The sequence below is a fragment of the Sceloporus undulatus genome, chromosome 1 (assembly GCF_019175285.1).
Source record: "Sceloporus undulatus isolate JIND9_A2432 ecotype Alabama chromosome 1, SceUnd_v1.1, whole genome shotgun sequence".
NCBI classification, from domain to species: Eukaryota; Metazoa; Chordata; class Lepidosauria; order Squamata; family Phrynosomatidae; genus Sceloporus; species Sceloporus undulatus.
The window spans coordinates 218806386-218832700 of record NC_056522.1 but is presented as its reverse complement, the minus strand read 5'-3'; the positions used below and the strand labels follow the sequence as shown (position 1 = coordinate 218832700).

The following is a 26315-nucleotide window of genomic DNA, read 5'->3' as shown; positions in this document are numbered from 1 at the left end:
AAACCAACAGATAAGCTATTTTTACTATTTACTATTTTTATCCACCTTCTTTACAAATCAGTCTTTCTCTTTACTCTTTATGTTTGATAAATCATGCTTTATGGAGTGTTAGATGAGTACAGTCCATTGAAAAACTGAATGCATGTGGTGACTCAGATATGCCAAGGGAATCTCAAGTCCTGGATATTAGCTTCAATGGATTCTCTCTAAGACATTTAAAAAAAAAACCTCCCCCATCTCAAAAATGCTGGTCTTCTTCATCATATCATCCTGCTTATTGCTGGGTGATGTCCACATGGAACTATTATATATGGTTCTCAATTTAGCAGGCAACTAAAACCACTACAATGAGGCCCAGCAGTTTCCACAGGTCTACTGCGACATGGCTTTCCCCATTCTCACTTTATCGGTTAATTCTCGGAGTCTACCCTATGCACTGTTACCAAATAAGAGGAGCTGTAACTGCTTTCAAGTGGCACCAAAAGCAACCACGAAGTGAATCTAGAGAATCAAATAAGATCTCCAAAAACTGCACTTCTGTAGCAGTGATTCTCAAATTTGGGTCCCAGGATCATGTTGGACTACAACTCCCAGAATACAGTATTTAATCATTGGCTATGGTGAATGAAGTTTCTGGGAGCAAGTCCATCAGCATCTGAGAGCCATGGTTGTAGAGACATATCCAACCAAAGGTGTGCTATTGTAATGTTTCTGATCTCTCAGTTGAAAGAAACTGTGAAAACATAGACTACAGACCTCAACACTGGATGAGTTTATGAGGATCAGCTGTAGTGAATGAGTTTGACCAGGACTGGAAAGGAAGAAGGAAGATCTGAGTGCAGTTTCCTATTGAGGGATAGCAAAGACATAATGGCATAACGTTTCAAATATAACCCATATTATAAATTTAATTTTAATGTTTTTAAATTTTAATTAAATAAGTGTATTAATTGTTTTAAAATTTCAATGTTTTTAAAACAGTGTTTTTATTGAAGGTGCTGTTTAATGTCTTTTAAACTCTTGTACTTCATACCTTTTTAACTGCTTTGTTTTCATTTATGCTGTAAACTGCTTTGAGTTCCATTCAGAAGAAAGGCTGGATATAAATAAAATAACTAGGCAAACAAACAAACAAACAAATTGAATATGAATACTATGAATAGGAGCTACTTTGCTTTTGCATATATTTGATAAGTCTTTTTCACATTGCTTGTTTTAAATTCTGAAAAGAATTTTTCAAGTTTTATTCCATTCTTTTACCAATCCCCTTCAATGCACCCCCAAAGGTACTAAGAAAAGTAACAAGTTACTTTTTAAAATATATTACAAGTTCATTTTTGGAACATTTTGTAATGAGTGACATAACAAATTACTTTTAAGAAGTAACATTACAAACATTGACCAAACTTGAGACAAGAAAAATCAATTAAATTTTTAGAGAAATGTTTTTGCTCCAAACATTATTTACCTTTATTATTAATTAATTACAGTTATACATATATATATATATATATATATATATATATATATATATATATATATATAATGCACATGACACTTTCCAAAGAACATTTCCCACAAGTTCTTTCCCTAAGGGATAAACAGGGGAATAATATGCAATTATTTCACTTAGACATTGTTCAGTTTAATTACAGTTTAATTAAATACAGATTCTAGCCTGTTCAAAGTCAGTTAAAATGCACCTATAGGGGTCAATAGAATGAAGGACACAACCAGTTTTTGTTGGTACTTTTTGTGTGAAATAATTAAAAAGTGCCTCTTATTCATGGTCTTTCTGCAGTTGCTAGCATTTAAAACACACATGGCCCACACACAAAAATTACAGAGAGTTGCAGTATGTTGTTCAATGACAATGTTTCTTTGGAATTCCTTTGTAAATCAGAATATAGATATGAAAGTGGAGAGCTGGGAGTAGCTCAACATATCCCTTGACCATGGTTCATAGCCCCCAACATGCTGTCTTGGTTTTATAAATTAGAAATCTTGTCATCTTATCATCGAGATCACGAAAATTGTGGCAAACTTTATCCGTTAAGTGAACCGTAATAACCCAAACTTTAACTTCAAGAAAATTACACTTGGAAACACTTCACAGAGTTGCAGCCTGCACAGAAGATAGAAGATTCCTTCTTTCCTTCATTCTCTCAAAAGTATTATTAACCCTCTCTGAAGAATCTTGGATTCCCAACCATTATGACTCTTCCCAAGAGTGGAACAATGCATATGTCACCATTAAGACAAGCAAAGTATTTCTAGCAATAAATAAATAAATACAATACAAAAGCTGTGGCCACATTAATTTTAAAATGAAACAAGCTATACCATCAAACTATTGATTAACTCTAATTACAGATTGCCAAGGTATCACTGGTGGGAAATTCATTTTTATTATGTTATAACTTTGTATAAAGTAATATTAAGATCACCTTCTAATGTAAGTGACTCCTAAAATGGCAGACTATGCAAAGAACGTGGACTTTTATGTGGAATTAAATATTAAAGATTGGGGTGAAATCCTATTTTGTAGGTATGCCAGCCTAACTATATGCTGCCTATTACAAGTTCATTTTTATGACAATTGATTACTTTTGCGAGGTTTTGTGATGAATTTCATAGCAAATTACTTTTAAGAAGTAACGTTACAAATTTTGATGAAACCTGAGACAGAAAACAGCCAGTTACATTTTTAAGAAAAGTATGGACAATGAAAATGGTTTTGCTCCCAATATTTTTTATCATTATCATTATTAATATTAATTATAGTTATCCAAATCATCTATTATATCATCATCATCATCATCATCATCATCATCATCAATATCAATATCAAAAGGCTCAGGCAACCTATTTCTCAAATGGCAGCCTCTGGTGTGCAGGAGAATCAGAAGGGACCTCAGAGCTAAAGGTGTCCTGGGAAATGTGGGTAGTAAAATTCTTTCATGTGGCAGAGGGAATTTTGCAAGCTGCCCTTCTAAGGGCCAATATGGTGTAGTGGTTGAGCACTGGACTATGATTCTAGAGAGCAGGGTTCAAATTCCATTGGGTGACCTTGGACAAATTGCTCAGCCTCAGAAGATGGCAATGGTAAACCCCCTCTGAAGAAACTTGCCAAGAAAACCCTGTGATGAATTTGCCTCAGGGTCACCATAAGTTGGAAATTTCTTGAAGGTACACACCAACAACTTCTCAGGGCACCTTCAGCTCCAAGGACCCCCCAGAAAGCCAACAATGTAGAAACAGACTGCTCAAAACAGAGGTTTATTCATTTATTTAATATCCCACATTTCTCCCAGTATGGGAACTAAGGTGGCTTACATTGCGCAACAGAAACAAAAATACAGTGGAAACAAAGTATGGCACAGAAATTTAAAAACCATTAGGGAGACAATCATATTCCACTATTTAAAAGATTAAATGGTAAGTATTTTATTAATATTAAATAATAATATCATTAATACATACTGCAAATGTGTAAATGAATAATAAACTCCTCCTTTTCCCAGTGATGGCCACAAAGAATCTACCTTGCCTTTTTTCCCCCAGTGCTATGCAAATCTTGGTAAAGGGGCAAAAAAAACCCTTGGTCTATTCTAGCACAGTAGGGTAGTACCACAACATGATGCTCATCTGTATTTGTGGTTTTCCTGAAGGATTTTCTTTTATCAGGTCAAGGATCTACAGCCCACTAGAGTGGAAGATGGGTAGGGCAAAAGGGTCCTTCCCAGCCATTCATCTACTCAAAATATATCTCATACACACAGAAAGAGAGAAATGTAGGGGGAAAGAAAAAGACTTTGTCCTGGGAAAATTAATGATTCCTGTCTCCATCACTAGGAGAGAAACTGCCAGGGGATGAGTCTGAATGGACAAATGAAATGGAAAGGATTAAGGAGCCCCCTTCCCCACACCATTTTCTCTTCTATCTAATGTTGCCCACAGCTGCTTCATTACCTGATGAAAATAAAGCCCCCAGGGAAAAATTATCAAGGGTTTACAGGTAACATGTCGTTTTTACCCTTCGAGCCGAAAAGGGCTAAAGAGCATAATTACTCCAGGAAAAAGAATAGGATGGCTGTCACTAACTGCAAATCAAGAGCACAACAAAAGCAAATGAAATAAAAATGCAGGTTATCAGCCCATTGCTCTAGATCAGCCTTCTTTGCACTGACGCCTTCTAGATGTGTTGGAATATGACTGCATCCACAGGAAAGAAATAATCTGGTTTGACACCACTTTAACTTCCATGGCTCAATGCTATGAAATTCTGGGAACTGTAGTTTGTTGTGGCATCAGAGCTCTGCAAACTACAGTTCCCAGAATTCCATAGCAATGAACCATGGCAGTTAAAGTGGTGTCAAACCACATTATTTCTTCCCTGCGGATGCAGTTTATCTCTCCCATAATCTCCAGCCAGCACAACCATACTCTTAATATTATTAGTTCTGAAAAGGATATGTTGCACAAAAGTTGTTCATAGATTGTCTAGAAATATATTTTTCCTTTAAAATAAATCTTTTTATATATCAACTTGAGACCTAACCTGAGTTCTCTAGAGATTATAGGTAGATGGCAGCATGCCCATTTGCACCAGGCTTCAAATCCCAAGAGACAGAAAAGCATCTGGGAAGGCTATATGCCCTGGGAAAAGACATAGCCATGAAAAAAGGAGAGAGCTGATAAAATGGAAGAGGATATCCCCAGCATATACACTAAATATACTTTTTCTATATAATTCTATGAAATTATAGGACACAATGACATCCTGAGTCAGTTCTTCAAACGGTATTAGGTGTTTGGACTGATTTTTTATTTTCTATATAACAACAATAGCAATGCTTATTTCTAACACCCTTTCCACCAAAGAGTGGAACATATTTGACAATACTGACCTTACGAACTAAGCTACAGGGTACACTGACGGTGTATAATCAGATCTCCAAACTTTTTGTTGTAAGTCTAAAAAATGCCTAGAAAAAAGATGATTGGGCAGTGCTGACAGGGATGGTTAATACTTTACCTCTCATACCATTTCTATGGTTTCAGGCCAGTTTGAGGGCATGGCATTTAGATGATGCACGTTCTTGAAGCAGCTGAACACTGCACTGAGGCCATGCTAAAGGGGGAGGGGGGAGCCAGACTAAAAAGAAGCTGAAAGAAATTGCTCCTTCCAGAAAAGTATACACCTTCAATCCTTCATATAAAGGCCCTGACGTCTGGCTCCAGGTATCAGAAGACTGGGGAAGTATATGGGAACCTCCCAAGCAACTGCACAGGAAAATGATAGAAGTACAGTATTCTGAAAAGTCCTGCATCCACCTGGTGAAACGTCAGGATCTTGGTCCACAAATCCATGTAGGCTTGAGTGTGTTTCATCTCACGTGTGAAGGACCCCATGTTGACTATTAGAAGGGTTCTGTGGTCATAAAGACAGAGCCCTACATGCTCTTTTGAAACATATACAGGCCAGCAAGAGAGAGAGAGAGAGAGGTTGTTTGCTCTTGCCAACACACACACACACACACACACACACACACACACGTATTTAACTAAAAAGAATGATTTTAGGAAATAGGACTTGATTAAAGTATATAACTAGTCCAATGTAAGCCAGATGGTTTGAGGATCTCCACACACCTAGTAAAATTCAGAACTAAAGGTGGACAATGTCACTGAGGCCCAGCATATGCCAGTCATGCCCTACTCACTGGACTACCAACATCCTGATTGCCACCCAAGCTGTGTCAGCAAGCCTTATCATCAGCTTGTTCTTTAACATGTTGACCTTTAGAAGAAAGTAGTAAAAGGACCACCACCTCGAAAGACTTCTATTCTTTTTAGGAGATGATTAGTAAGTGCAGCTTTATCTGTCACTGGGCTACAGTGACAGCAGAAAACACACCTACTAAAGTGCTTTGTGTGATTCAGCTTTAAAAGCTCAGACACACTTTACAAAGTTTTGCCACTGTTCACTCTGTAATTGATGGTGCCTCCATTCTGCACTATGCCAGCCAGTTTAATGGATGGAAGACAATTCAGCAGCCAACTCCCATTGCAACTTTCTCTGCGTGAATTGCAAGTGCATGCTATAGTCTTGTATTGGTGCTCCTCTATAACCTGTTAAAATTATGGGTGCACTAAATAATCGTATTATAGGATCCTATTATACCCCCTATAACAGAGTGTATAATATTCCATTGACACAGAGCATTTTCATGTAACTATTTTATAAACCACTTTAAATTTCCCTTTTGAATTCCACAGTCTCTGAACTCTAAGGACTGTGCTGCATTTTTTTAAAAGCAGCACAATCCAGAGTTTCTTCTGAAAGCTTCATAGATCGAATGACAGGTTATAGCAGAACATAAAAAGAATCACTAACAACTTAGTAGCCCTTTAATAAAATACACAGATTTGGGGCCTCTGTGTTAAAGTAGTGCCTACTTTGATTTAGGAAGATATAACTCAAAGTGAAATTCACATATCTGGTTGGCCTGGTGTTTGAGAGTGTGTCATGAACTGGGAGGTTATGATTCAAAACCTAGCATGCCCATGAATGCAACGGATGACCTTAGCCAAGCTGGATGGAGTAGAAGTCCATCAGTATCTTCAAGAGACTCGCCCAGATGGACATCATCTTTCTGAATAAATGCAAACAGCAAGGCATCATTCATATGGAACTAAAGGTGAAAAATCCACTACAGACAACATATGAAACAAATTACAGCAACACGTTGTGCCACATCCTCTCCAAGAAACTACTTAACCATCTCCTCAGCATCCTACACAGCAATCCAGAGAAAATAAAAAAGGAAAGATCTGGAACTACACATACAGAAGCATCAGTTTTCTGCACAACAGAAGACTAAACAGATTTCCTCCCCCCCCCCCCCCAAAAAAAAAAAAGAAAAAAACACATTATGAGATGCATGCAAAGGGATTTTGTAGCACCTTTGAAACTAAGGGAAAGAAAGAAGTTGGAGCATGAACTTTTGTAGACTTCAGCCTACGTCGTCAGATGCATATTCCACCACTGTATACGTATTCATAACTACTTCAGTTGGGGAATAATATGTACATCCAAGTCAGTGGCACTGCCATGAGCACCTATATGGGACCACAGAATGCAAACGTCTTCATGAGTGACCTAGAACAACTGTTCCTCAGCACATGTACCTGAAAACATCTCTACCTTCAATTTCTTGATGACATGTTTGTAATTTGGCTACATGGAAAGCAATCACTTGAAAAGTTTCATCAGGGTTTCAACAATTTACACCCTACCATCAGCCTGAGTCTGGAACAATCCACACAACAAACTCACTTACTTGACACCACTGTGCAAATGCACAATAGACTTTCAGAAGAAGAAACATCCATCCTGTCCAAAGGAGACAATTTTGCAGTGACCACCACCAGAATCCCCAGCTAAAGACATCATTGTCCATATTGAATCCGCCCTCCACAATCTCTCAGAGGTAGAAGTGGAAGAGATAAGAGGAAAAGGAGCAAGGATTCTGTGTAAGGGAAAATCACCACCCAGCAACATAAACAAAAAAGAAAGGAAAGCCATCAAGGATCTCAATTCAGAACCAGAAATCATCATTCCAGCCAACAATGCAATGCTATGGTAATCATGGAAACAGAACAATACAAACAAAAAATCAAGGAACTCCTGGATGCTGCAATATAAAACTGAAACAAGACCTGACCAACAAAATCACCAAGAAAATGAACACCTTGCTCAAAATCTCCTCAGTTCAGCCTGCCACATGCCAAAGGCTATGCAAATATGAGGCTCTCCCACCCAGACTGTATGGAATTCCCAAGATGCACAAGGATTCTGTTCCACTCTGTTCCTTTGTAAGCACCACTGATCCTCCCCACATATGACCTGGCCAAGTTTCTAGCCATACAATTAAAAACTCATATAGGGAGAACCCCCTACTACATCAAGAACTTAGCTCATTTCATAGAAAAAAATCAACAACTTCGAACTGAAACTTGGAGACAAACCAATCAACTTTGATGTGGTCTCCCCGTTCACCAAAGTCCCCATAATGGACACCATCACATTCATCCAATATTTTTTTCTGAAAGGCTTCAGAGCCCTGTTTGAATATAGCCTCAACACAACCTACTTCCAGTGGGACAATGAATTCTATGAGCAAAGAGATGGGGTGGAAATAAAGGATACACTCACTTGGACTTCCAAAAAATGTGATATATGTAATCCTATGCCATCAACACCCTTCTACAATCTACATTGGGCAAACAGAACAGTCTCTATGCATGAGGATAAATAGGCACAAATCTGATGTTAAAATTGGAAATACCCAGAAACTAGTTGCAGAACATCTGAACTTTCCTGGACATGCAATAAGGGATTTACAGGTCATGATCCTTGAACAAGGATATTACAAAGGAAGGCTAGAAAGAGAAATGGCTGAGCTGAATTATATTCACAAAGTCCAGTCCATTAGCAGAGGTATGAACAAGGACAACTGCTTCATGGAACACTACATACAAGAGTCCTCACTACTGCACATGTAACAAAAAGAACCTTCTCAGAGAGGGGTTTGAACCCAGGAAAACTTATTTTGGTAAGGAGACTTATTGCTTTCACACATCAACACTAAATGACCACTGCAAAGATCTGATAGACTTGTATCACCTTATGCAGCCCTTTGAAAATTTATGACAAGGGTCATGATTTGCATCTTTCTGGATCCTATTACATTTTATCTCACTCCCACAGCTGTATATATTTGCTTTATACCTCAGCCCTTAATAGCACCCTGTACTGCATCTGAAGAAGTGGGTTTACATCTATGAAAGCTCATGCTAAAATAAAAATCTGTTCATCTTAAAGGTGCTGCCACATTTCCGTTCTTCTCCCCTCCCTCCCTCCTTTTTATGGCTGCTTCTTTGAAAAGCTTTCAGCTATATTCTTAGGACAATAATAATGGTTTATCTTGCATAGCTGTAACAAAAAATTGCTGAGATCATATATTTGAAGTGCTTTGGGCAGATAGGAATCATAGAATTGGGAGGTACATTTGAGTACTTCTAGTCATATCCCTGATCAATACAGGAAAAACATAACTTCAGCCAGTAATACATTTTTTTGCTTGTGGTCACTGACCATTGCAAAACATAACACAGGTACAAACACCCCAGAAAAATACAGTCATACATGCCTACCCATCTACATATGTATATAGTTGTGTACAAATTTATGCAATCATCTGTGAAACTATCATAGGACCAACAAAGAAGATTTTGCAGCTTTTGTAGCAATTTAGGGGCAATTTTGACTTAGTCAATTAGAATTCTCTCTGAATTAAATTAGATAATTCCAATATTTATAAGAGATTATTTTGGTTAATACAGAAATTACATAATCAAAATTACATGTGCATTAGAGCTGAGTATAATGGAGCCTCAAACAGAAGGGCCCTAGTGGCGCACTGATTAAATGCCTGTACTGCAACCACTCACCCACAAACCGTAAGGCTGAAAGTTCTATACCAGCCCAGGGGCTCAAGCTCAACTCAGGCTTGCATCCTTCTGAGGTCTCTAAAATGAGTACCTAGCTTATTGGGGGCGGGGAAATTAACTTACAAATTGTAAACTGCTTAGAGAGTGCTTAAGTGCACCGATAAGTGGTATAGAAATGAACTTACTATTGCTATTAAGTAAAGGTCTGTATTTACAATGGAGTCAAACAAGTGTGTATTCTGTCTCTCCTTCTTTCTATTCAACCTTACATATCCTATCTTATAACACCATCATACAACATCAAAGATTAGGGATGGAAAACAAGTGCTGTTACTATGGAATCAAACAAGTAGGTATTCTGTCTCTCCCTCTTTATATTCAGCCATGCCTATCCTATCTTATACCACTATCATGCAACATCAAAGATTAGGGATAGGAAACAAGTGCTGATACTACAGCTTGATCATACATTGTAGATGTTGCTTTCTCTGGAGTCAAACCCATGCTATCCTGGCCTGGTGCTAACTCAGATCGGTCTCCGGGCTGGTTCAGGGATGATTGGATGTTTTACACACCTACCCCCTGCCACAGTCCTGCTACCCCCACATGTCCCTTCCCTTTCTCTGCCAATGCCAGTACTGAGCAGACCCCCATCACCACATCTGATGTGGAAATGGAGTGCCTGACTGCACCCACATGGCCAGCCACCCCGTTACCACATCACAAAATGTGGCAATGGGGGGGGTCTGTTTATCAGCAGGAAGACAAGGAGAGGATGGGCCCATCTGGTCTGCCAAAACTCTGTGGCAAATGACAGGTCATTCTGACCTACGCTAAAGGTCCTTTGCACCAGAATTAGACCAGGACTGCCAGATTGGTGTTCAGTCTGCCTGATCCCAGCCTGGGGCCATTGGCCTGCTTCATCTGAACAAGACAATGTGAGGCCAGGGTGAATACAAGCCTTCTGGCCTGTGCAGACCGCCCCTCAGATTGTTCTTAAATGTATGTTAGCACAATTTGGCTAATTCTGAAAATAAGAATATCTCAAGATTAACTAGACAATGACTATAATGGTGGTTTTTAGTTGGAGGATACTGGACAATAGATGATAGAACAAGTAAATATATTATTATTATTATTATTATTATTATTATTATTATTATTATTATTATTATTATTATTATCTTTATTTGTATACAGCCATAAATTTACATGTCCCTTTACAGAAACAATATTTAAATGTTTTATTTAGTGTCACCTTTTACAGTGGACCCTTATCTTACGCAGGGGATCTGTTCCGGACACCCCCTCCCCCATGTAAGCCGAAAAATGCATAGGTTCAGGCCCCATTCAATATAATTGGGCTCGTGGTCCCGGCGCGGGAAAGCGCGCACATGGGCATGTGCTCCATTCATTCCTTTGCGTAAGCTGAAAGCTGTGTATAGTGTGCCCGCTTATGGCGCAGGCGCACTTTACTACTATTTGTCGTCTGAAGGAGGTGGATCGGACACAAGTAATCAAGTAATCAAAAGTAATAAAAAGTAATCAAGTAATCAAAAAGGCAACTAAGACATGGGAAGGCGGCCACAAAGTAAGGTTATCAAATGTAAAGACATATAATTAAATCTCAAGGTTAACATTGCCCAGCCCATTGTATTTCTGAATTTGATGTTTGAGTGTAAAAGCTGGACAGTGAAGAAAACTGAAGGGAATAAAATCAACTCATTTGAAATGTGGTGCTGGAGAAGAACTCTACAGATATTGTGAACAGCTAAAAAGACAAATGAATTTGGTCTGAGAACGAATCAAGCCTAAATTCTCACTAAAATGACTAAACTGAGATACTTCAAGAATATCATGAGATGCCATGGCTTAGTGGAAAAGAAATGATAATACTGTTCTCAGTAAAGTGGAAGCCAGTAGAAAAAGGGAAAGACCACATTACAAATGGATGATTCAGTCAAGGACCTGCAGCTTGAGTATGCAAGATCCTGTCTAATCTTGGAAGCTAAGCAGGATCAGCCTTGGTTACTAGTTGGATGGAAGATCACCAATGAATACCAGGTCCTTCAGAGGAAGGAACTGGCAAAACCACATCTGAGTATTCTTTGCCTAAGAATACCCTATGAAATCTATGGGGTCACATACACAAGCACATACACACATGGCATCATACATGCATTTCATGATGATGCATTGCAAGTAAGATGTTAGACTTTCATAAGGACTGAACCTTTATACTATCTGTATCTTTTATCAGGCTTCTCTAAAATTAAAACATAAGAGACTATTACTATCTTACAATATATATCTTAGCCATTTATCCACTACGAAATACACTTTCTTCTATTGAGAAACCATACCTCTCTACAAGGCATCTTTGAATGCACAAATATCCAATGAGTTAATATCCTTGGACATTGCTATATCTTCCAGCATCCATTACTACTCTTAGCAGAATGGGAAATAAATCTACAGTGCACCCATGTCATATGCAGGCATGCTATACGTGGATTTCAACTTATGATTAAAGCCGTGCAACATACAGGAAATGGTGTGTGTGCCTGTGGCACACACACTGTGCATTGCCGTTGCTGCATGCACTGGCCCCAATATTTAAAATGGGGCTCGAGCATACATGGAACTTGCCTTACGTGGGGGGGTCTGGAATGGATCTCCCGTGTAAGGTAAGGGCACACTATATTTAGCATGGCCTAGTTGAGAGCAGAGATTCTCTGTCTTACCATCACTGTCTTACCACATAACTTCTATCACCTTTCAGCTTGTTTTGAATCTTTCCTGGCCTAATTAGTTGAGATATCTGGTCCAATGAGATAACAACGCTTAGAGTACTCAGTTTACATAAGCATATTTTTCTCCTCCAGTAAGATCTTTAGAGATGATGTAACACACCAAATACTGTTGACTTCTAGCTCATCAATAAACAGGCCAGTTGGTTGACACTGGGATCTGGACTCAATCCTACTTACAGCAGGGACGTAGCCAAGGAGGGGGGGGGTTTCTTGGGGTCCGGACCCCCCCCCTTCCGTTAGATAAAATGAATGGTGTGTGCTGCCACGCCACCGCACCCAAGCCCCATTATAATGGTGGACCCCCCCTTCCCAAAATCCTGGCTACGTCCCTGCTTACAGCTGTAACCAATAAAAGTTGTGGCCTACTTTTTCCAATCATGTGTGTGTGTTGGTGTGTTATATTAGGAGTGGGAATCAAAACATGCAGATTTTACTTTCATGAGTTAACATTTTATGTGCTTTCATTGTTCTGTGATTAGATACAATTGTGCAGCCTCTTCGTGCAGCTTTATTTCTTCACTTGTAAATAGCAAATAGTCTGTGGTCTAAAGCAAAAGTATTCATTTGTTTACTCCACACATGTCAAAATATACTGTTCTGAACCATCATTATTCCTTCTTCACAGTGCTTTCCAGCAAAGTTTTTTTTCCAGGTGGTCTGAGGCCTTTTGCAATCTGCTTTGACTATGATGTTGAACTTTTGGAAACACACATTTGCTTTGAGAATAAAGTCAGTCACATCATTGTGACTTCAATGCTGTTCCTGAATCTGTTCTGTCAAAGGATTGGATGTGTCCAAAACCTCATCTGGTGGAGTATTGTTGCATAAATTGCTGCTATTGAGGCCATAAGATGAGGATACACAATGTCACCCTTATTTGTTTATTACCACAGAAAAGGGGAAGGTCTGGCTTTCTATATCTTGTGAGGTGATAAATTCCTCCTTACAGAAGAGCATTGTCTCAACTGCATTAAAAAAGGTGAAGATATTACCACACCTGAACCTCTGCATTGCCCTTCCCAAACAAGATGGTTAGACCCAGTGGCATCACTAGGGTTGGCCTCCCCTATCACACTATAATGTTTTTGTACTAATGTTATTCATAAATTATAATTCCCATATATCACTGAATATAATGGCAATATGTGACATAAATAACTAGCAAAATTAAAATGACACTTTTAAATTACAACATCATATGCACATCACAGCCTACATGTATTTACATGTGCATTGTTTCATGTGGTTAGAGTGAAAATTTGGTAAGATGTGATATTTTTAAAGAAAAATTAAAAATAATGTTTTTTCCCAAAATAAAAAATAATTAATTAAAAACTTTGGGTCTCGCCTTCTTCTTCCCACTGAGCCTTGCCCCATGTGCACTATCTCTTCAGCATTTTATGAGAACGCAGGTGAACACCATAGCTAATTTCTGCCAGAAGGCAGATGTTTGGGGAGCAGTGGTGTCACACACTCCTTAGCACCCTAAGGAGTCACCTGGTACAATCTGCACCCCCTGCACCCCCATAGTGACACTTCTGGTTAGGTGTATGGTCATCATGAAATTCAAAGCAGTAAATTGGAACAAATTTTAGAACTGCTGCTAGGAGAAAGGCAGAGGGGTCACTCCTGATCTTTCAATAGTTGTCGATGGAGATTATCAGACGGAGGAGGCAAGCGCCCTTCTCATGTCATTAAACTGTCCTATTCGCACGATTGGGGGAAAGATTATCACACCCCCACATGCTTCTCCTGTCCATAAACAATAATGGACCCATCATTTGGTAATCACAGGAGTTTCCGTTATTACCAAATGATGGGTCCATTACTCTTTACAGATGGGAGAAGAATGGGATAAGCATGTGGGGTGTGTGATAATCTTTCCCCCAATCATGCAAATATGACGGTTTAATAACAGGAGAAGGATGCTTGCCTCCTCTGTCTGATAATCTCCATCGACAACTACTGAGAGATCAGGAGTGACCCCTCTGCCTTTCTCCTAACAGCAGTGCCAAAATGTGTTCTAATTTAGTACTTATTGGGGTCATTCCCACTATGAAATACAGCAAATTGCCAGTCGAATTATAGGACCCTTGTTCCCATTCGAAACCAATTTCATTATGACCATATACCTAACCAGGGGTGGCACTATGGGGGTGTCACTGTGGGGTAAAATTAATACCAAATGATGGCTCCATAACACTTTACCTGTGGGAGAAGGATGGGAGAAGTGCACAGGGATGTGATCCTTGATCACTCGATTAGCCAAGTTTAAGGACGGCAGAAGCATGGCAGAAGGACACTTAATTAAGCTGCTGTTAGTGGGTAACTCACCTACCTGGGTTTTCTTGGTTCTAGCTTTTTCTCTGAAGACAAAAGTTGCATCTTCACTATCATAAGCACAAATGTGAAAGGGAAGCACACACACCAAAACTGTAGATTATATTTTGGAGGAGCACAGTACTTTAAGGGAGAGTTATCTGCCAAAAAACACTCCCCATCCTGGAGCCTACCAGGAGCAGGAGAGGAGGACTTCTTTTTTATGCTAACAGTTAGCTGATTTCAGAATAACTTTGCTTAAAATAGGTAAAATAAGGCAGTGCATTTGTGACAAACTCACAATTTCTTCCAGAGGTCTGGGACTAAATAATACTAAATTTTCACACATGTATATTGAAAAGTTGTGTGGTATGCAGGAAGCCATTGCTTCTGTTGCTGCTTGGCCTTTTAAAAGAAGAATATCTTCTCTGTTTCTAAACCAGACTACTTTTCCTACCCTCTCAAGAAACAAATGATCATGAATGCTCAATACAAAGGGCCTTAGAGGTATGCATAAATGCTTGGAAACTAGCTTGCAATCCACACAAAGCTGCTGCACTGGATATGGATTGAGAGGATCCATTATTAAAAGAGGGATCAGAACAAGCTGCAATTAGGCCCAGTTAATCCTCTCAAAACAGTGAGGGGTTTCTTCTCCATAGCAATTATTTGTGCAGGGGTGAAAACAACAGCCATATAGAATGAATTAAAACTTTAAAAAAAAAAACCTTCAGATGTTACCTCAATTGTCATGCAGATTTTACTATATTCATTTGAAATGTGTCTAAAGAAAAAAAAATCAGGTACTGTAGTCACCTACCCCTCCAAGTCACTTCCCTTCCACCAAACTGTGCTTTTAAGAAATTTTTAAAATGCATGCAAATTGAGTTTATTGGTATGTATCTTCACTTATTTTAAGCCCATTCAAAGTAAAGCTGTGATCTCAAAAGCTGTATACTGAAAGGCTGAGCAAAGATCAATACTTCTTAGCATATCTGTAGGCACCTGAATAAGTGTGTGTGTATTCATGTGTTCGTGTGTGTGTGTGTGTGTGTGTGTGCGTGTGTGTGTGAGAGAGAGAGACAGAGAGAGAGAGAGCACAAGCTGATATCAAATGACCATTATAGTGTACAGATTGCTTGTTTGGGCTATTTTAAATACAACCTTCACATGTTTAAATGTCAGGCTTGGATTTAGTTTGCTAAGGTGGCAGATTTTTAAAATATAGAAAATATGAAGACTGAAATCTTCCAAATGTGAGACTGGGGGGGGGGGGGGGGGGGGGGGGGGAGAAGGAGGGAAGACAAGCCCTATGCCAACTCTTATTTATTTCCTATATAAATATAAGCAATTTAGTCCTTCTCCCAAAATAGAGGCAGATTAGATGACTTAGACAGTAGTCAATTCATTTTGCATAGGAATGGCTCATTAAAAAAAAGAGAGCCCCACATTTGTATTATCCTCTGATTGGACAGTGCACAAAATGAATTTACTGTGTCACTCCAAGATGTAGCAGGACTAATGAGGGAGGAAGAGTGTATGGTGGTAAAGGGAAATCTACAGTACAGTATATTCTTTCCTCTCTGCTGGTATAGCTCATGGAAACGGAGGTGTCTCTCATTATGTATGTGTCTCAGGAGCTTTCTTTAATATTTTAATAAATAACAACATCAGCCCAACAAGAAATTAATGAATAGTATCATTAATAATGAGCTAGAGTCTTGTAGTGATAGGATAGATATTAAATTGAACCACTGTGGTGCTATCTCTAGAGACTTGGGATTTTTCCAGCGGCAAACAAGGCGGCTGAATGAAGCAGCCATTGCTCTGTGCCAACAGCTTTTACAACAGGTTGAGAGTAATAAAAGAGGATTTTCTGCACGATAAAGTTAAGCCCTAGAAAATCTGCTGGTGTCGATCGGTGTGAAAAGTACTGCCAAACGTGATCCTTAATTAAACTTTAATTAAGATAAAGCTTCCCACTCTTTCTCTCCCCCCCTCTCTTTAAAAAGGGTTAGGAGAAGCATTGAGGGTATCAGCTACTTTCCTGCCACCAAGTTCTGCCCTAAAATAATTCTATATTAAACCATAGAAAAGTGTGTTCAAATAACGTTAAATCCACTATAGCCAGGAAACTCAGAGTTAAGTCAGATGCTGCATCCTTAATTCACCCCCTTTGTCTCTAGGTGTATTACAGCTTGTGATATGTGAGATCAGGCACAATTTGAAGCCTCTAAAGTAATGGGAAGTGTTAAGGGAGGGAGGGAGGGAGGGAGGGATAGAGGGATGGAAGAAAGGAAGGAATAAGAGCGTGGAGCACTCAACACTGGATTTCCTCACTTTTGATTTTTAATCACCCACAGAATAGTTTTGTATCTATCTTTTTCTTTCTGTGCAGTTTCATTTCAGTCTTTCTAAAAGGAAGAGGAATGTGCCTTTCCTTTATTATTTTGCCAGATAAACAGTAATGGTCCTTGCTTAGAAAACAACATACTTGACTGCAGAATTTTTCTTCATTTGAACCCATTTTTTTTGCTGGCTTTTAAGACCATTGATTGCCCAGGGCGGCTTTGTAGTGTTCTTACAACATAAGAATAAAACAAGGATGTATTATGTTTGTATTGGTGAAACATTTAGGAATTAAATGCGGGGAATAAATTGGCAATTTAGCAACTAATAAATAATGCTTTCTTCCAGTCTACAACAAGTTCAGTTCCCTTGTTCAAGTATGATATGGTATGTAGTCTTCAGCTCATGTAGCCATGTCATAGAGACTTTGTTCTTATTCAGTACCATAAGGATTGTGTTATTCTCCTGCAGCCACACCAGCCAGAAAAATTAAATAAGAAGTGTGAACTGGGAGATAATTTGAGAAAAAGGTACAGGATTGCCATAGACTCAAGGGTGGATAACAACAACAAAAACTTAGCTTCTCTAATAGTTGAATGAAAAAACAACATCCTGAACTACTGCAATTTCAAATAATTTCTCAAAGGGAAGAAATTCACACAGACAAAATGGATGGTACAGCTATGATAAATGTGCTAAAAATATCATTATCATTGTCATTATCATTAATATTGGTTTCACATTCTGCCTGGTGTTGCTGACTGGAGTTTTGAACTATCAGTGTTTTGAAACAATGAGGAATCACCACATAATGTGGCCAAGCAGTGTCACATATTGTAATTGTGCTATTGTGATCCTACTTATGGAAATTTCATTCAGATGTTTTCTTACCCAGATGTAGTGAATCTCAAAATTATTATCTTCAGCCCTGTGCAGGCCGGGTTGGGGGTGAAGTCGAGGTGTAGCATCCATATGATGCATGCCTCAGCTCTGCCCCCAGGGCAGTGTGATCCTAAACAGACCACACCACACGGTGTGAGGCATCATGGCGCTCCTTTGGTGCTGTGTCCGCACGATGCAGCCCTGAAGGAGCACTGTGAAGATGCAGTGCCACAGCTATCATGCTCTTTCCAGGACACAAAAGGAGCCACTTTCTGCAGCTCCTTTTCACACACTGGAAAAGCCAGATTGGGGCCACAGTGTGCGGTCACCACGGCCCCGATCTGGCTGTAAAAGGTGTGGTTGGATGCCGCCCCTTCAGGATTGTCTGCACAGCTCTTCTTCTTACTCATTTTCTTCTTCTTTACTCATTTTCTTCTTCTTTAGTTTATACTCTACCTTTTCCCCAAAACTGGGATTTAAGATGGCTTGCAAATTAAAGCAAATTGAATATATCTAAAACGTACAAAACATCATCATTAAAATAGAATATTAACAATATTAAAGCGTACAATTAAAAATAATAATAAATACTTCTGATTCCACATATGGACTACTCCTATGGAATGAATTTTTAATAACTGAAAGTGATTAATGTAATGAATTGTTCAAAATGAATATACAGAATCTGATCAATGAAACTTCTCAGACCAGTACATCTACTTTCTATCAAGTCACCACTACTAAGGTCCAAATTTTATAGGCAATGTATGTTTCACCTTTCCAAATTCTGTCTTGAAATTGACAGACTTGCCCAGTTTCTCCAGGCTCTGTTCCTGCTTCATGTGTCCATTCATATGGACAGTTTTTTTAAAAATTTGAAAACTACCAGAGCTAGCTCTGATATTGTTTTCAGCTGAGCACTTTCTCGTCACTTCTGCCATTGCTTGAAAGATTTCCAAAAACTGTCATGTTCAGTTTACAAACCCTGGGCATCAGTTGGATGGAGTTTGTGGGTAGCTAGTGCATACTCCCAGTAGGGTTGTGGCTGCTCCTTTTCCTTGGTAGTTATTCCCCACCCACGACCCATTCCATAGGCTTCCTCTCAAGGAATACTGAGAGATGATTTTGTCCATTCCTTCCTCTGAAGTATAGCCTACAGCACATGGTATTGAATGGTATTCTCCCATTCAAGTACTAACCAGAACTTAACCTACTTAGCTTTCAAGATCAGACAGGGTGTGGTACATTTAGGATATTTAAGCTTATCTTATCACAAGCAAATCAAGAGTAAAGAGCAGCAGAAAGGAATATGTAGCACAAATCTGGTATCTCTCCAACAAGAATAAAAGGATGCAGTGGGAGACAGGAAAATCAGCAAGCTGGAGACCCAGCAGGTGGCAACTGACACAAAAAGGCCCTTTTTCTACCCCTGCTCTCATAAATCATGGGGCAGATCCAGGGCAGGACTGGTCATAGCAATAGGAAAAATGAGGTCGGCGTCTCACACAGCTCATTTTAGGTATCAAAAGCCTGGTCCAGATGGGCCTATAGGGTGCCCTCGTCACGTGCTAGGGGTTGGCCGAGTGCTGCGCCCACACGTGCCTCAACCCTAGAACGTGAGGAGGGCGTCAAAATGGTGGCGCCCTGTACAGATGGGCGCTGCCATTTTGAGGTGATGGATGCCTAGCGTTCACACGTCATACGCCATAATGACATCACACGTGTGCCATTGGCGCACTGCGGCATCATTATGGCACCACAAAAAGAACCCGCTTTTCGCGGGTTCTTGCTGCTCCATGAGGGAGCTGAGCGGTGTGTCCACTGCAGCTTCCTCGTGGAGCAAACCAAGGCGCCGGCAGACCGCCCTTTATGGGTGCTCTGTACAGGGCCATAGAAAATACAGATTATTGTTGGCTATTTTACTTATTTTTATTCTATATTTATTGTTGGGGAGGGGGATTTTCCGCCCAAATAATGTGTAACTTGGCCAACCTTGGAAACTGCTGTATATCAGAAAAGTTGCTGTTGTGCCTAAAGTAGCAAAATGTCTTGGGCTGGCCCTGGTTCGACTACAAGATATTGTTGCAGGAAATAAGGCATAGAGTATCCTTCACAATGTTTAGAAAAGTGACCTTCCAGAGGCTCACAACACCCAGAATCCCCAGTGACCACTTTGGCTGGGGGGAAGCTAGGAGTAACAGTTCTAAAAGTCATTTTTTGGAGCTTTGGTCACTCACAGCCAATAAGAAGCTGTTTGTGCTTTGTTCACCATCGTTGTTTAAAATTAAAGTCTCAACCTATTCCTATCCCATATATTAAAACTGAAATAAAGTGGAGTGGTTCCAACTGGGACTACATGGATGTGGCTTTAGCTGATCTTCAGCAAGGGCAAAGCAGGAGCAGCCAAAGATAATGCAGGGTGTTATATTAAAGTTTTACTCCAAGATGTGACCAATTTTTTTGCAATCCATGTCCAAAGCGCAATTAAAGGGCTGGGAACAATAAATATTTCAGAAGAAGCTGTCATTTGAAAATAAAGCTTTAACCCTGGGTCTTGCTGGTTATTACATAAAGAATCTGCAATACTGGGTATTTCATAAAAACTAGGTCATATTTTTATACCCATTTTAATATTTATAAATGACCCTTCACTCTATATCCTCAAGGTGGTTTACAGCCATTTAAAAGCACAACACAGAGTTAAACATGATCTGGCCAAGGTTGCTTTTTAAAAAATATATTTTAGAGAGTAATCTGCCCCATGTAAAATATTTTAATGCCCTGTTATTTTCAGAGGAAAGAAGTTAAGCCTGTGCAGTAATGAGCTGGATGAGGAAAAACAAACTCAGGCTGAATCCAGACAAAATAGAGGTACTTACAGTAGGGGCCCCCAAACCAGGTATAGGGTTGCAACCTCCAGTCCTAGATGGGGTCACGCTCTCCACAAAGGACTGTGTTCGCAGTATGGGGGTGCTCCTAGATCCATCGCTTCACATGAGAAATCAGGTGAATGCGATGATCAGGAGCTCCTGTTATCAGCTCCGGCTGATACGCCAGCTGTGCCCTTTCCTGGAAGTAAAGGACCTAGAAACTATTGTACATTCACTGGTAACCTCACGACTTGATTTCTGTAATGTGCTCTATATGGGGCTACCTTTGTGCCTAGTGCAGAAACTTCAACTAGTGCAAAATATGGCAGCCAGGCTGGTCGCTGGAAAAACTAGGAGTGACCGGATAACACCCATCCTAAAATCTCTTCACTGGCTGCCTATTAGTTTCTGGGCACAGTACAAGGTATTGGTTATAACCTTTAAAGCCCTACATGGCTTGGGTCCAACCTATTTGAGGGATCGCCTGCTCCCATATAATCCGCCCCGCACCCTCAGGTCCTCTGGGAGGAATCTATTGCAGCCTTTAAAAACCAGACTAACTGCTACCTCCCTGAGGGCCTTCTCTGCAATTGCTCCCAAACTATGGAATGGTCTGCCGGACGAGATCCATCAAATTGCCAGCTTGGACAGCTTTAAAAAAGCTGTCAAGACGGATCTCTTCCGGCAGGCCTTTCCTGGTTAAAGTGCCCAGCCACAGAATGACTGTCCCCACATCATGTATTAGCACATCGCTCTGTCCTTGTTATATTTTATTGTGTTTTTAATTGTGTTTTTAATAGATAATTTAATTGTAATTTGTTTAATCCTGTTTTAAGGGGGGGATTTGGGATATAATGCTGTAAATGTGGATATTTTAATATGTTGTGAGCCGCTTTGATTGTCTAGTTACAGAAAAGTGGGATAAAAATAAAAGTTTCATTTATTTATTATTTATTTACTTAAAGCTTCCATCATGTTAACCCAAATGAGTTTCTAATACATCTGGATCTCACATGCGGAACGCAAAAGAGGAATGTGGGATCACATCTGAACAGGTTCTACAACACCCATGACATCACTGTGACAAGTTGCCTCCTTTGTTCGCTGCTCTTCTATAGTCTTCCGTGATTTGCTAGTTTTTAGAGGAAGTTATTCCCCAAAGGCACCGAAGGTAACTTTGGAATTTTCTTGACAAAGGCACGAATGTAGTCATTATTGCTGTGATATAACCCTAAACAAACTATCTATAAAGGAAGAGAAGCAGGGTTTTCTGTTACTCTTCCTTGATCATACTCTCCAACTGTCCCAGTAGGCAAGGACAGTCCCAACTAACCCTCTGTCATCCTACTTTTTCAACTGCTTTTAAAATGTTTCCATTTCTATCTCCTCCTCCCACTTCCCTGCTTTGTCCTCAACTTACTTCAGTTGCTGCAAACTGAGTTCAAAGTGCAAAAGTAGTTTTCATTAAATTACTTCAACAGGGTAGAAAGGAGAGGTGGAATCTTGCCAATTCCTGTAGGTTCAGGCAAAAACAAACTTCTCAAGCCTCCCCTAGCTTGTGTGTTCTTCCTTATTAATAACTTTTGCCATCTTGACCACCTTCTGATGTTGTTTGGTCACATCTGTCCAAGCTTTCATCTGTGGAATGTTGGAGGACTTACGGTACCTTGATTAATAGGGATTCTTCTTTCATTCGTCAAAAACATGAATGTTGAACTACCAGGTTCACAATATCGGAGATACAGACTCAAGAAATCAAAACGGAGATTACTTCTTTAAATGCGCCATCATGTAAAAAATACTTCCTGGTAGTAGAAATCATATGGCAGAGAGATAAGAAAGCTGCCCTCTACTAAATCAAATTATCTCCACCCTATAGAGTGGGCCCTTGGTATCTTCTGTGGTTTGATTCCAGGACCCCATGCGGATACCAAAATCTGTGGAAGCTCATGTCCCATTACAATATACAATATACAATATATATACAATATACAATGATGTAGTAAAATGGGGTCCCTTATATAAAATGGCAAAATCAAATTTTGCTTGTTGGAATTTAAAAATATATTTTTTCAACCTATGGAAGGTGGAATCTGTGGATGAAGGAGGATACAGGGGACCACATTTTTTATCTTTAATCTTCTCACCACATTTTAAAAATGGTATTTCTCTCAGGATTTTTATTATAGGTGCCCAACCTGCAAGACAAGCACATTAATTTCATATGACATGGACAATGGAAGCTTGTGGACAGAGACATTAAGGGCCTATACAGTAGAAGCCAATCAAGGCACACCTTCTGCCATGCTCTTCTGATCTGTATCTCAATAGCCTAGAGAGAAAAAGTATCCTCCATAGATACTAGGATCTCTGTATCTACATTCTCTTTGAATTTTAGACTGACTTTCATTAATTAATTTGTCAAAACTGAATTCCTCTGATATCCCTATTTACAAGTGAGGCTTCAGAAACTTAATCTAGAAGTCAAATGCATACTGTAGTTGAATATCTGTCATGGGAATGAAAACAGTATAACCACTGGTCTAGTTTGTTTCTTAAAGGTAATTTTTCATTTCTATGTTTCATTTCTCAAAATTGACAAAAATAGCTACTGTAACGAGGTGTTTTTTTTTAAATTAATGCCACAAGGCTGTGGTACAAAATATCTTCTTCTCTTGTCCATTTCTTCATTACCTCAACATTTAAGACAGCACAAGATACAGTACAAGACAGCTTTGAAGCATGAATATTCTTCCTCTTAACCATTAAAAAAGGCTATACCACCATAACTACAAAACTGACTCAAGCACTAGTTACCCCTCGTTAAGTTACAATTGTAGTGTAACACAGTTATGCCTAGTTATTGAAGAACTGAACTAAAATAACTGGTTTTTTTCTAGTTACTTCCAAGTTCTGACTTTCATTAAGTTCCCTTGAAACATAACATAGTATGTGGGCTTCACAGACATGTCACATCATTGCAGCTTATGATCATTCTCAGGCTTGAGCTCAAATGCTCTTATAAACTGAAGTGATTTTTTTATATAATAATATATTCACCATGCAACAGCTAAGACCTGACTTTGAAAAACAAACAAATGCTATAGCATAAAATGGAGATTTAAAATGATTGAAAGTAAATAAGGTAACAAATCCCAATAATTAAGTGTGATGAAGTTATCTGAATTGTTACATTATACCTTCTCTGTGGAATATTGCGGATTAAAACTAGAGATCAGAATTACAAGAAACTAATTGCTGCATTGTTACAGATTGTTCTGAAGTCTTAGGCACATGAAAGCATCGCCTCATTCCTTGTGTATGCAAAATTTGAGAAGGCTCCAGTATGAATCCAGCAGGTGAAACCTATTCAGGCTGCCTTTCATTTCATTTATTTAATATTTCTCATTGCTTGGAATTCCCATGGAGTAAATCATTTTCATGCTCTGACCCCTGAGATACAGTATTGCACAAGTTATGAGTTACTACAGGATAGTTGCCAAGAGACTAAGCTATGAACTAGGAAATCATAGGGTGAAATCTTACCTTTCCCCAAAACCCACGAGATGCCTTTATGCAAGCCATTTTCGTCCCCACCACCATGTTTCTGTATTTGCAATATTGGAATGATAAGGTTGTGGAAATGATTAAAGGGAAAATGTACCTGAGCCACTCTGAACATTGGATAGTGCTATATAAATGCTATTATTAAAAGCTTTGTGTGTCTGTGTGGACAAAATATTGAGTGGCCAGTCCCTGGGACAGCCTTTTTGTGAAGAGATTGTTAAATGAGCTACATACATATTAGGCTCAACCGAACATTTATTGCCAGTCTGTGTCAATGGATGTAACTTCAGAGTACACTTTAATAACATTTCTCCAATATAGATTTTTAATTTCAGGAATGTCCAAGGACATAATGGGAGAATCAGAATAACACCAGCTTTAAGTTTCTAACAGTCGAAATCAGAGGAAAGGATGTTGTATTGCAGAACAGCTAATATTCAGCAGGAGATCTGCAGAGCTGCTGAATATCATAATGATTGCATTAATATTTTTATTGAAGTGTATTATTAATTAGAATATAATGAAATGGTTGGGTGGCCTTTCCATCTAACTTCCAGGAGTTAAAATTTCAATGATTTTCTGGTGTCAACTGTGCCAATCAGGAGACACTGTCTCAGAAGAGATGCTTAGAAAGAGGAAGGTGTTTGTTCCTAATTCTCAACACAAATTTGTTTGCTTTCAAGTTTTGGTCCCAGCCATTCTTTTGAAGGACACTGTTCTATGCATATGCCTTCATGTGCTTATTCACTTACTTAAACAGCTTTACAAATATATTTCAAAGTAGCTACCAAAAGAAAAGAAACATTGTTATAATAAAAATGTATCCACAACACAATAAGCCACTGAAAAATTATACTAAGAAGAAGGAACAGAGCAGAAATTTTAACTTAATAGGACAGGGATCCTGTTGAGAAAGGAAGGACTGGCCTTTCCTTGTACCCCTTTGATCTCTGGCAAACCCCCCCCTTCATTTCCCCACCTGTGGAACAGTGCATAAAGGCATGAGATCCCCCACAGATAGTGCATACCCGATATACTTGTATTACCACTCCTGATGCCTTTAAAAAGGCTGTCAAGATGGATTTCTTCTGGCCGGCCTTCCTTGAATGATCCTCCCAGTCCACTGATATGGATGGTCCATTGATTGCCCTAGAAGTTTCTCCCAATTATGTCTGCTTTAACTGATTTTAATCTGCATTTTATAATTGAGTTTTTAGTGTTAAATACAGGAATAAGGGGATTATGTAAATTTAAAGTATGTATGTATTTTGTATTTTATGGTGTATTTTTGTGTTGTAACCCACCTCGACCCTTTTGGTAGAGGTGGCATATAAATAATAATAGTAATAATAATAATAATATGTGCTTATATCTGCAGGGATGCAGGATGCCTATTATACACATCTTGGCCCCAAATTTCCAACTCAACATGGAAGCTCTCTTCCCCACCTCCCTTATCCTGCCATGCTGCCATCTAGAATTCTGGTGGTAGGTTTGAGAACTAGATGGCCATTATATTATTCTCCCTTCATTGGCCTAGTTGCGGTCATGATCTGTATTCATAATTGTGGTTGCATCTCATCTCACCAGTGAAGGAGTCAATGGCCTCTCACATTTTAAAGGCCTCATTGCAGTGAAGCCAAATGGGACCCAAAAAGACCACATGCTCCCTATAAATATTGTAATAGTATTGTAATAGGGTGTCATAGCTGACCACTAGCCCAGCATGAGTAAGGTAAGCAAAGAGCCTAATGGCTCATGTGTGGTTAATTTTTTTTTCTGTTACGCACTTCTTATCATCCAGCTCCTGTATATCCTTTTTCTTGATTTCCCCGAATAGCAAGGAGAAGGCATCTATGCAGTTTTCCTCTAAGAATTTCCCTAAGAATTCCTCTAAGCATTTCCCCCTTAGTCAAAGTTCTCACAGGCTGCACCCAGACCTTGCATACTGTGGTTGCAGTGAAGCTATGGACAGCAAACAGCTGAGAAAAATAAA

The 26315-nt window shown here is 39.2% G+C and overlaps 1 long non-coding RNA gene across 1 annotated transcript in view; it reads left to right on the top strand.

The window, feature by feature from the left end:
* The window catches only part of LOC121933202, a 54516-nt gene extending 28723 nt beyond the window's left edge, over nucleotides 1-25793 (top strand). Inside the window, exons 4-5 of the long non-coding RNA XR_006104521.1 lie at nucleotides 21718-21923; nucleotides 25698-25793. This is a non-coding gene — a long non-coding RNA (uncharacterized LOC121933202). The remainder of the gene's footprint in view (nucleotides 1-21717; nucleotides 21924-25697) is intronic.
* The last annotated feature ends 522 nt before the right edge of the window (nucleotides 25794-26315 follow it).